The following is a 13,283-nucleotide window of genomic DNA, read 5'->3' as shown; positions in this document are numbered from 1 at the left end:
GATGCCATCCAGCCATCTCATCCTCTGATGCCCTTTTCTCCTTCTGCCCTCAATCTTTCCCAGCCTCAAGGACTTTTCCAGTGAGTCAGCTGTTCACATCAGATGACCAAAATACTGGAACTTCAGCATCAGTCCTTCCAATGAGTATCCAGAGTTGATTTCCCTCAAGATTGACTGGTTTGATCTTGCTGTCCAAGGGACAGGAGTCTTCTCCAGCACCACAGTTCAAAGGCATGAGTTCTTTGGCGCTCTGCCTTCTTTGCGGTCCAGCTCTCACAGCCACACATGACCACTGGGAAGACCACAGCCTTGACTGTATGGATCTTTGTCGGCAGACTAATGTCTTTACTTTTCAACACACTGTCTAGGTTTGTCATAGCTTTCCTGCCAAGCAATCATCTTCTGATTTCATGGCTGCAGTCACCATCCACAGTGATTTTAGAGTCCAAAAAGAGGAAATCTGTCACTATGTCCATCTTTCCCCCCTATACTTGCCATGAAGTAATGGGGCTGGATGCCATGATCTTTAGTTTTTTTTAATACTTAGTTTTAAAAGATTCATTACTGAGTGTTAACCTGTTTGAAAAACACAACTCCAAATATTATGGAAATAGAGAAGGCTGCTACTAGCTGTGATAAGTGTCACCACATTTCAATAAGTCCTGAATAATAAATACTAGAGCTGATAGTGCAATAAATTTATGAGTCCAAAACCGTGATGAAAATTGCATTATTACCTTGGTTTGTAGAACTCAAGCTTCTGCAAATGATGAACAGCCCCACTCTCACCCCTTTCCTCAACCCTGGGCAAAGGTGCACTAAGTTACGAGTCTTGGTGATTTTTGTAGTCCCAGAGTAGCCAACTTACAGTGATCTGATTCAACGGTAAGTCACCCCAGGCCTGATTTTATATTAGATGCTTGATACCATGTATTACGTCCAAAAATAAACAGTCTGAAGCCAACTCTGCAATGAGAGGAAAACAAGGCAGTAATTATTGATACCTGATTCTCACTGCCTTCTTTCCTTCTCTCTTTCCTACCTCCATGCTCCCCTTTAATAGAATCAGATGGGTAATAAATATTTGAACCAGGTTGTAGATGCTTAAAGAAACAGCCAGGGCCCAAACAAAAAAGGAAGAAGTTCGTTTCCTACAGTACTAATTTCAAGTACCTCCAAATCATCCACCCTAATTACTGATTACAGATAACTGCAGAATATAATAAATTCAATGACTCCTGAGTACTTCCAAAATATAATAAACGATTAAAGGTTTCAGACATGTAACTCTATACTTGAAACCCCATGTTTACATAAAGTAGCACTTAATAAACAAGCCATCCAAAGCAGATGGTGCCTTTCCCCCTCCTCGCCTACTTCGGGTTTTCTAAAAAGTTCCCTTTCAAAAATAAAAGACATCTTCCCTTGATTCTTTCAGCATTGAGTCTTCCATTTTGGAGATGGGCAGAGAAGAGATGATGGGAGGATAAATGAATAAGAAAAAAGTAGAATGATAGAGAATGTAGAGCTGTCAGCCCCACCTCTCCACCCCTGCCCCCCTACCCCCAGAGACAAAGGCTGGATCTCCCCATCTGGGGCCTTAACTCTCCAACAGTCACACCCTGAATTCCTCCAAGTCTAGGAGAACCAGTTGTGCATTCACTGTTCACCCCATCCCCAAGGTGACTAAATGTAGCAGTCTATTGAAAAATTGACCTGTGATCTCAAGGTTAGAGAATCCTTAAAGAGAAATACAGGACCTCACTTTAGATGCTACATCAAGACACCTTTCTTCTCCGCTCTATCTTTTGAAAACGCAATGAAAAAGTCTCACCTCGCCCTTACTGAACCTCTCAAAGGCGAACCATGCTTCAAATCAGTTGGCAGAGCTATGCCCCCAGAATGGATCAACCCTTGCTCCCAGAGGGAACTCTGGTTTAGACATTTAAAAAACCCATCATGCTGGAGATGGGTAATAAAAGAACCTAAAATTGATTGGATTTCTACGTTATAACTTGCCAATTAAAAGAGAAGAAAACATCTTGTTTTCATGTCTGGACAAGGGAGCATAGAAAAGGTGTAGGGAGATAAAATTTTTACCTGCAGGGGTTGGGTTCTGCAGAAAATGACCATTCTTCTATGGCTCAATCATGTCCAACTCTTTGTGACCCCAAAGACGGCAGCCCACCAGGCTTCTCTGTCCATGGGATTTTCCAGGCAACAGTACCGGAGTGGGCTGCCATTTCCTTCTCCAGGGGATCTTCCCAACCCAGGAATCAAACCTGAATCTCTTGCATCTCCAGCATTGGCAGGCAGATTCTTTACCACTGAGTCACCTGGGAAGCCCATCTTCTATAGCAACAGCTAACAATTATTGGTACTTACTATGTACCAAGCATAATTATCTTACGGGAATTAACCAAATCAAATCTGGGACTTCCCTGGTGGTCCAAGGGTTAAGACTCCACACTTCCACTGCAAGAGGCACAGCCAAAAACAATTCAATTCTCACAACAACCCTGTAAGTTTAATGCTATTATTTTCATAACCCTCATCTTATAAATGGGGAAAGTGAGGGTTGGAGAGGTCAGGTAACTTGCTCATGGTCTCACATCTAATAAGTAGCAAAACTGGGATTTGAACTCGGGCAACTTGGCTCCAGACTCCACACACCTCACTACCATGCTGCAGTAGCCTTTGGTTTACCAAGGAATTGGAGCAGGAAATGGCAATCCACTCCAGTACTCTTGCCTGGAGAATCCCATGGACGGAGGAGCTTGGTGGGCTACAGTCCATAGGGTCACAAAGAGTTGGACATGACTGAGCGACTTCACTTTCACTTTGGCCTCACAAAAAAACACAGAACAAAAGGCAACCACTTACACTCCATTCTTTTACGCTACCTCTGTTCCAGGGAGGTGTCTGGACTCTTTGCGACCCTGTGGACTGTAGCCTACCAGGCTCTTCTTTTTTTTTTTTTTTTCCAGACTCTTCTGTCCATGGGATTTTCCAGGCAAGAGTACTAGAGTGGGTTTCCATTGCCTTCTCCAGGAGATCTTCCTGACCCAGGGATTGAACCTGGGTCTCCCACATTGTAGGCAGACGCTTTACCATCTGAGCCACCAGGGGAGTCCCTAAAAAAAAAAAGGAAATAAGAGAGATGGAGAGAAAGAGAAAAATTTCATCATCATGATCAAACCATTTTAATTCATTAACTTGAGTTCTAAAGTCTGCAGCAACAGCTGTCTACCAAAATCCATGCTGCCCTTCCCAAAGTATATAACTGTTTCTGGAAACTGGCTGATTAACCAGGGACTACATTTTCCAGCCTTCCTTGGATGTAGATGGTGTCATGTGACTAGTTCTCTCCAGTAAAATATGTGTCCCTTTTGAGACAAGACAATTAAGCAGGTGTGCCTTCTCCATTTTTCCTCCCCTGTTTTGCTTTCTGGATGCAAATGAACCCAAGCCCTGGGGAATAGAGAAGCCACAGAATAGAAGTAGTTGGAGTTCCTGGGTGATTTAATGGAAGGCTGTCCACCAATCAGGAACACTGCACTGAATAATTATTTGAGTAAAAAATAACCTTTACTGTGTAGAGCCACTGAAATTTGGAGTTTGTACATTACAGCAGCAAGCATTACCCTAACTAGTATATGAAGCAGTGCGTGCGTGGTAAGTCTCTTCAGTCATGACCGACTCTCTGTGACCCGATGGACCGTAGCCTGCCAGGCTGCTCTGTGCATGGGTTTCTCCAGGCAAGAATACTGGAGTGGGTTGCCATGCCCTCCTCCAGGGGATCTTCTGGACCCAGGGATTGAACTTGTATCTATTATGTCTCCTGCATTGGCAGGCAGATTCTTTACCACTAGTGCCATCTGGGAAGCCTGTATAAAGCAGACAATTCTCCTAAGGCAGCCCTCACACACCCTTCCTGTTCCAGTTTTTTAAAACTGTATAACAAACTATGCCAAAACTAAATGGCTTAACACAACCATTGGATTATGCTCACAAACTCTGTAGGTCAGGAACTCAAATGGGGCATGGCGGGGATGGTTTAAATCTACTCCATGATGTCTAAAACAAGACTGGGAGGAGGCTGTGGCTCAGATCATGAACTCCTTATTGCCAAATTCAGACTTAAATTGAAGAAAGTAGGGAAAACCACTAGACCATTCAGGTATGACCTAAATCAAATCCCTTACAATTATACAGTGGAAGTGAGAAATAGATTCAAGGAATTAGATATGATAGAGTGCCTGAAGAACTATAGACGGAGGTTTGTGACATTGTACAGGAGGCCGTGATCGAGACCATCTCCAAGAAAAAGAAAGGCAAAATGGTTGCCCGAGGAGGTCTTACAAATAGCTGAGAAAAGAAGAGGAACTAAAGGCAAAGGAGAAAAGGAAAGATATACCCATCTGAATGCAGAGTTCCAAAGAATAGCAAGGAGAAATAAGAAAGCCTTCCTCAGTGATCAATGCAAACAAAAAGAAGAAAACAATAGAATGGGAAAGACAAGATCTTTTCAAGAGAATTAGAGATAGCAAGGGAACATTTCATGCAAATATGGGCACAATAAAGGACAGAAATGGTATGGACCTAACAGAAGCAGAAGATATTAAGAAGAGGTGGCAATAATTCACAGAAGAGCTATACAAAAAAGGTCTTAATGACCCAGATAACCACGACGGTGTGGTTATTCACCTAGAGCCAGACATCCTGGAATGCAAAGTCAAGTGGGCCTCAGGAAGCGTCACTATGAACAAAGCTAGTGGAAGTGATGGAATTCCATCTGAGCTATTTCACATCCTAAAAGATGATGCTATTAAAGTGCTGCACTCAATATGGCAGCAAATTTGGAAAACTCAGCAGTGACCACAGGACTGGAAAAAGTCAGTTTTCATTCCAATCCCAAAGAAAGGCAATACCAAAGAACTACCACACAATTGCACTCATCTCAGTTCAGTTCACTTTAGTCACTCAGTCGTGTCCGACTGTTTTCGACCCCATGGACGGCAGCATGCCAGGCCTCCCTGTCCATCACCAACTCTCGGAGTTTACTCAAACTCATGTCCATTGAGTCAGTGATGCCATCCAACCATCTCATCCTATGTTGTCCCCTTCTCCTCCTGCCCTCAATCTTTCCCAGCATCAGGGTCTTTTCCAGTGAGTCAGTTCTTTGCATCAGGTAACCAAATTATTGGAGTTTCAGCTTCAGCATCAGTCCTTCCAATGAACATTCAGGATTGATTTCCTTTAGGATGGACTGGTTGGATCTCCTGGCAGTCCTAGGGACCCTCAAGTGTCTTATACAGCACCACAGTTCAAAAAGCATCAATTCTCTGGCGCTCAGCTTTCTTTATAGTCCAACTCTCACATCCACACATGACTACTGGAAAAACTATAGCCTTGACTAGACGGACCTTTGTTGGCAAAGTAATGTCTCTGCTTTTTAATAAGCTGTCTAGGTTGGTCATAGCTTTTCTTCCAAGGAGCAAGCGTCTTTAATTTCATGGCTGCAGTCACATCTGCTGTGATTTTGGAGCCCAAGAAAATAAAGTCTGCCATTGTTTCCACCATTTCTCCATCTATTGGCCATGAAGTGATGGGACCAGATGCCATGATCTTAGTTTTCTGAATGTTGAGCTTTAAGCCAACTTTTTCACTCTTCTCTTTCACTTTCATCAAGAGGCTCTTTAGTTCTTCTTCACTTTCTGCTGTAAGGGTGGTGTCATCTGCATATCTGAGGTTACTGATATTTTTCTCAGCAATCTTGATTCCATCTTATGCTTCATCCAACCCAGCGTTTCTCATGATGTACTCTGCATATAAGTTAAATAAGCACGGTGACAATATACAGTCTTGACGTACACCTTTTCCTATTTGGAACCAGTCTGTTGTTCCATGTCCAGTTCTAACTGTTGCTTCCTGACTTGCATACACATTTCTCAAGAGGCAGGTCAGGTGGTCTGGTATTCCCATCTCTTTCAGAATTTTCCACAGTTTGTTGTGATCCACACAGTCAAAGGCTTTGGCATAGTCAATGAAGCAGAAATAGATGTTTTTCTGGAACTCTCTTGCTTTTTCCATGATCCAGCAGATGTTGGCAATTTGATCTCTGGTTCCTCTGCCTTTTCTAAAACCAGCTTGAACATCAGGAAGTTCATGGTTGACATATTGCTGAAGCCTGGCTTGGAGAATTTTGAGCATTACTTTACTAGCGTGTGAGATGAGTGCAATTGTGCGGTAGTTTGAGCATTATTTGGCATTGCTTTTCTTAGGCATTGGAATGAAAATTGACCTTTTCCAGTCCTGTGGCCACTGCTGAGTTTTCCAAATATGCTGGCATATTGAGTGCAGCACTTTCACAACGTCATCTTTTAGGATCATCTCATCTCACAGGCTAGCAAAGTAATGCTCAAAAATCACCAAGCTAGGCTTCAACCGTACATGAACCAAGAACTTCCAGATGTTCAAGCTGGATTTAGAAATGGCAGAGAAACCAGAGATCAAATTGCCAACATCCATTGGATCATAGAAAAAGCAAGAGAGTTCCAGAAAAACATCTATTTCTGCTTCATTGACTATGCCAAAACCTTTGACTATGTGGAGCACAACAAACTGGAAAATTCTTAAAGAGAAGGGAATACCAGACCCCTTTACCTGCCTCCTGAGAAATCTGTATGCAGGTCAAGAAGCAACAATTAGAACTGGACATGGAACAACAGACTGGTTCCAAATAGGAAAAGGTGTACGTCAAGGCTGTATATTGTCATCCTGCATATTTAACTTACATGCAGAGTACATCATGCAAAATGCCAGGCTGGATGAACCACAAGCTGGAATCAAGATTGCTGAGAAAAATATCAGTAACCTCAGATATGCAGATGACACCACCCTTACAGCAGAAAGTGAAGAAGAACTAAAGAGCCTCTTGATGAAAGTGAAAGAGAAGAGTGAAAAAGTTGGCTTAAAGCTCAACATTCAGAAAACTAAGATCATGGCATCTGGTCCCATCACTTCATGGCCAATAGATGGAGAAATGGTGGAAACAATGGCAGACTTTATTTTCTTGGGCTCCAAAATCACAGCAGATGTGACTGCAGCCATGAAATTAAAGACGCTTGCTCCTTGGAAGAAAAGCTATGACCAACCTAGACAGCTTATTAAAAAGCAGAGACATTACTTTGCCAACAAAGGTCCGTCTAGTCAAGGCTATAGTTTTTCCAGTAGTCATGTATGGATGTGAGAAAAAAGAAAGTGAAGTCGCTCAGTCGTGTCCGACTCTTTGCAACCCATGGACTGTATGTAGCCTACCAGGTTCCTCCGTCCATGGGATTTTCCAGGCAAGAGTACTGGAATGGGTTGCTATTTCCTTCTCCAGGGGATCTTCCCGACCCAAGGATTGAACCCTGGTCTCCCGCATTGCAGGCTTACGTTTTACCATCTGAGCCACCAGGAAAGTCACATGGATGTGAGAGTTGGACTATAAAGAAAGCTGAGCACCGAAGAATTGATGCTTTTGAACTGTGCTGTTGGAGAAGACTCTTGAGGGTCCCTTGGACTACAAGGAGATCCAACCAGTCAATCCTAAAGAAGATCAGTCCTGAATGTTCATTGGAAGGACTGATGTTGAAGCTGAAACTCCAATACTTTGGCCAAATACCCTGATGCTGGACAAGATTGAAGGCAGGAGGAGAAGGGGTCGACAGAGGATGAGATGGTTAGATGGCATCACTGACTCGATGAAAACGAGTTTGAGCAAGCTCTGGGAGTTGGTGAGGGACAGGGAAGCCTGTTGTGCTGCAGTCCATGGGGTCGCAAAGAGTCGAATACAACTGAGCGACTGAACTAACTGAACTAACTGACTGACCATGACTTCTGGGGCCTCAGCAGGATGACTCAAAGACTGGTATCCTCTAGGGGGTAACTTCAATCCTGTGGCTGGCATATTAGTTGAGACCTCAGCCTATTGGCCAGAACATGTACATGTGGCCTTATCAGGTGACCTCTCCACTTCCTCACGGTTGACTGGATTCTAAGAGCATCCCAAAAAGCCAGGTGGAAGCTGTATCACCTTTGATGGCATAGCATTACTTCTGCTGGAGTCACATACCCACCAGAATCAAGGGAAGGAAATAGAGATGCCATCTTGCAATGTGAGGAATGTCAATGTCACATTGTGAAAATGCAGGGCATGGGCAATCTTGTTGCAATCATCTTGGAAAACAATCTGCTGCATTTTTTCTCCATATTTCTTCCCTCCTTTTCCCGTTCTTCTTCCTGCCCTGTGCTTCCTCTTCTTGTCATTTTCCTTTCCCACTCCCCAAACCTCTCCTTTGCCAACTCTAACATTCTTCGACTCTGTTCAGTTAGCATTAATTGGGTGTATGTAATGAGACAGGTGTTAGATCCACAGATATAGATAACACCCTACTTCCTTATCTGCATCCTGCTCTCTTGCTCTCTCCATTTCTCCCTCTTGGGATGAGTATAAGGCAAAATTTCTTACCCTTACCACTATTGACATTTTGGACTAGATAATTCTTATTGTGGGGGCTATCTTGTGACTTGTAGGGTATTTTGATTCCTGGGTCGGGAAGATCCTCTGGAGAAGAGATAGGCTACCCACTCCAGTATTCTGGGGCTTCTCCCGGGGCTCAGCTGGTAAAGAATCCACCTGCAATGTGAAAGACCTGGGTTCGATCCCTGGGTTGGGAAGATCCCCTAGAGAAGGGAACGGCTACCTACTCCAGTATTATGGCCTGGAGAATTCAATGGACTGTAGTTCTTGGGGTCACAAAGAGTCAGACGCAACTGAGCCACTTTCACTTCACAGAAGAAGTGGAGTTAATAAATTCCTCAAATCTTAGAAGACAGTAACTCCAAAGTGTTTTCACCATGCACTCTTAGTATCAGAACAAAGTCTGAGCATACAATCTGACATATGAATATTTACTTATTCATGTAAAGTCTACACATATTCTCTACGTTCTTTTATGTAAGTAAAAAGTATTCACAAAAGTGGACATTTAAAATATTTATTTAATTTTGGCTGTGCTGGGTCTTTGTTGCTGTACGTGCAAGCTTTCTCTAGTTGTGGCAAGAGGGAGCTACTCTTGGTTATGGTGCGTAAGCTTCTTATTGCGGTGGCTTCTCTTTTTGCGGAGCACAGGCCCTAGGTGCACCGGCTTCAGTAGTTGAGGCTCACTGGCTAGAGTGTGGGCTCAGAAGTTGTGACACAAGGGTTTACTTGCCCCATAACTATGGGATCTTCCCAGCCCAGGGATACAACCTGTGGCCCCTGCATTGGTAGGCAGATTCTTAACCACTGGACCACCAGGAAGTCCCCCAAGTGGACATTTTTAAAAGAACAGGATAAAATCCTAATTAGATATCCTGATATATTCTTTCCACAAGCAAATGGGCTCATCTTGTGTGCTCCCTGAGATATGGACATCCCACCTTAGAGACCGCTGCTGGACTGTAATGAATGCAGCTTTGGGGCTAGATAGATCCAATCTCACAGCCCTGGCTTCAGTCCCCTGTGCTGCCATTTATTAGTAGAGTTTCACTCATTGATTCAATAAAAATGCCAGGAATGCAATGGAAAACAAGACATAACCCCTCAAGAAGCTCATAGTAATGAGATCGAGGGCAACCCAGGAGCCCCAGGTTCCTCACAGGTAAATGGATGCAGGATGGTAAATGAGAATCAAGTAAGATAATATACAAAAATCATGTAATAGGTACTCAAAAATGTACCTACTGATTCATTGCAAGGCTATCTGTGATAGTGAAAGAACTGAAAATAACCCAACTGTCTATCAGTAAGGGACTGGTTCAATAAACAGTGGTATATCAGCACAGTAGAGGAACACACATCTGCAAAGGGGAAGGAGGACTGTATGCATATACTGCTATGGAGTGCTGGCTGTGATATATTGTTAAATAAGACAAGTAAGGTGCAGGTGTGGGAGAAGGTTGAATGCATAAAACAAGGAAGATCTTTTTAGGGTGATGAAACTATTCTCTGTGATGCTATGCATGACACTAGACATTGCCAAAACCTGTAGAACTTTGCATTCAAAAGAGTGAACCTTTGAATATATATAAATTAAAAAAAATCATTTAGGCAGTCGGGGATTTCAGATAGAATGCTGCTGCTGCTGCTGCTAAGTCACTTCAGTCGTGTCCGACTCTGTGCGACCCCATAGACGGCAGCCCACCAAGCTCCTCCGTCCATGGGATTTTCCAGGCAAGAGTACTGGAGTGGGTTGCCATTGCCTTCTCCGTCAGATAGAATGCAGATGGTGGCAAAAGAATCTAACTGTATGAAACAGCCTCTCTGAAGGGGGTAGGGGAAAAGGGTGCTGACCTAAGTAACTTTGGAAATGAGTTAAGTCTTTGAGACTAAAGGCAAAAGACCTGCATGTAAGTTGTATAGTGTAACTGATAAAGTTGTTTTCCATGGGTGTATGGGTTTACAATTTTGAAACCACTGTACATGTATACGGGAACTGATGATTAAGTAAATGGATGGCACATGGTGGGAGCCAGGCTTCTCACTTTTGGAGTAGTGGAAGGTCACAGGTAAGCAAGAATGATTCAGCAGTAATGCATTAGCATTGTAAGACATCAATATGCACATGTTTAACTCACAGATGGAGATATATATGTATGTTTATGTTTATATGTATGTTTGTGTTTATATGCATGTTTATGTGTATACATATGTTATTACATAGACACACAGCATACATGCTTGCATTCATACATATTCATTGATATATGGATATAAGTGAAAATGGCTTAGTCGTGTCTGACTCTTTGCGACCCCTTGGACTATACAGTCCATGGAATTCCCAGGCCAGAATACTGGAGTGGGTAGCTTTTCCCTTCTGCAGGGGATCTTCCCAACCCACAGATCGTACCCAGGTCTCCCACATTGCAGGCAGATTCTTTACCAGCTGAGCCACAAGGAAAGCCCAAGAATACTGGAGTAGGTAGCCCATCCCTTCTCCAGGGGATCTTCCTGAACCAGGAATCGAACCAGGGTCTCCTGCATTGCAGGCAGATTCTTTACCAACTGAGTTATCAGGGAAGCCTATATGGATATAAAAGGGTTAGTATTCACATGTATGGCTTCCCAGGACATATACTCATTGCTCTGCCAGTTGAGAGAACCTAGAAGCCAAGAACATCCCAGTAGCAATGAGCATACCTGGCGCCTAGATCCTGGTTTCTAACACCATATTCCAATAAAAGGAACCAGCGCTCCTTGGGGAAATGGCTCATACCAGGTTGAGAGCATCTTACACTAGGAAGTCAAGTGCTCAGTAAAACACAATGATGGAAGTATGCCAAAGGAACAATGTAGCCAGTAGAAAGAGCTCTCAACAGCCAAAGTGGGAACAGTTTGAGTAACAAAGTGGTATTGGATTATAGCACGAAGTATAAAATAAGTATTCACGAGTTCATACTGATGTCAAAAATTACTTGATAAATAAGTGGGGGAGAAGAGACAAATTTCTCTTGCAGAAGAATTTCAAGTAATTTATGTGGATACCATGCCCTTAAGGAAGTGGAGCATAACTCTCAATGCATGTATGGGTTTTGCAATGATTTCCTTCCAAAGAACATGGGTATAGAAAAGAAAGGCAAGAGTAGCTTCACAGTAGAGAAACGTGACAAACACCACCTCAGCCAGGTGATCAAGATTAACATCAATAGTAATAATTCACATTGATAGCATGTACCCTTAATGTGGTATGAGAACGGCAACTTATCTCTGTGGTCATCCCCCCCAAAACCTATTACCCCAGTCTAATCATGAGAAAAATATCAGCCAAGTCCCAGGTGAGAAATAGCCTACACAATACCTAGCCAATATTCCTGGAAACTGTCAAATTTATCAAAAATAGGGAAAGTCCAAGAAACTGTCACAGCCAAGAAGAGCCTAAGGAGACGTGATAACTAAATGTCAGGCTGGCCTTCAGGTGCACTTGCTGCTCCTGGGACAGAACACTAAGATGAGAAGGGGGGACAGACACTCATTCAAAGCTTAGGGAGGCATCTCCATGAGTGCAGGTGCATCTCCCACCAATTTTCCTGACTCAAAGGCACACAGACAAAATGTTCCAGGCTGGGACTGAAACCTAGTTAGGAAACCAGTTTCTGGAAATAGACCCGAACTGGCAGCCTTCACCACTATGTAATTTGTTACTCTGGGAAGATTATTAAGCCTCTCTGTGCCCCTTTTCTCATCATTCCTAAAGTAGAAATTATATGAGAAGCAAACAGGATAAAGTGCATAGGGTGCTTGGCCTGGAACTTGACACTTAGCTCTCAGTAAATATTATTGTTGTTGTTCAGTCACCCAGCCCTGTCTGACACTTTGTGACCCCATGGACTACAGCACACCAGGCCTCCCTGTCCCTCACCATCTCCTGAAGTTTGCCAAAGTTCATGTCCACTGCATCAGTGATGCCATTTAACCATCTCATCCTGTGATGCCATCTTCAGTCTTCTCCTTCTCAATCTTTCCCAGCATCAGGGGCTTTCCCAATGAGTTGGCTGTTTGCATCAGATGACCAAAATACTGGAGCTTCAGCTTCAGCATCAGTCAGTCCTTTCAACAAGTATTCGGGCCTGATTTCCCTCAAGATTGACTGGTTTGATCTCCTTGCTGTCCAAGAGACTCTCAAGAGCTTCTCCAGCACCACAGTTTGAAAGCATCAAATCTTTGGCATTCTGCCTTCTTTACGGTCCAGTTCTCACAACCGTATGTGACCACTGGGAAGACCACAGCCTTGACTATACAGACTTCTGTCAGCAGAGTAATGTCTCTGCTTTTCAACACACTGTCTAGATTTGTCATAGCCTTCCTGCCAAGAAGCAATTGTCTTCTGATTTCATGGCTACAGTCACTATCCACAGTGATTTTAGAACCCAAGAAGAGGAAATCTGTCACTACTTCCACTTTTGCCCCTCTATTTGCCATGAAGTAATGGGGCCAGATGCCATGATCTTCATTTTTTTAATATTTAGTTGTAAGCCAGCTCTTTCACTCTCCTCCACCATCATCAAGAGGCTCCTTAGTTCCTCTTCACTTTCTGCCATTAGAGTGGTATCATCCGCGTATCTGAGGTTGTTGATGTTTCTCCCGCCTATCTTGATTCCAGCTTCTAACTCATCCAGCCCAGCATTTCTCATGATGTGCTCAATGTATAGATTAAACAAACAGGCTAACAGCAGACAGCCCTGTTGTACTCCTTTCT

Source organism: Bubalus bubalis, chromosome 2 (genome assembly GCF_019923935.1).
Source record: "Bubalus bubalis isolate 160015118507 breed Murrah chromosome 2, NDDB_SH_1, whole genome shotgun sequence".
NCBI lineage: Eukaryota > Metazoa > Chordata > Mammalia > Artiodactyla > Bovidae > Bubalus > Bubalus bubalis.
This window is presented reverse-complemented; position numbering follows the sequence as displayed.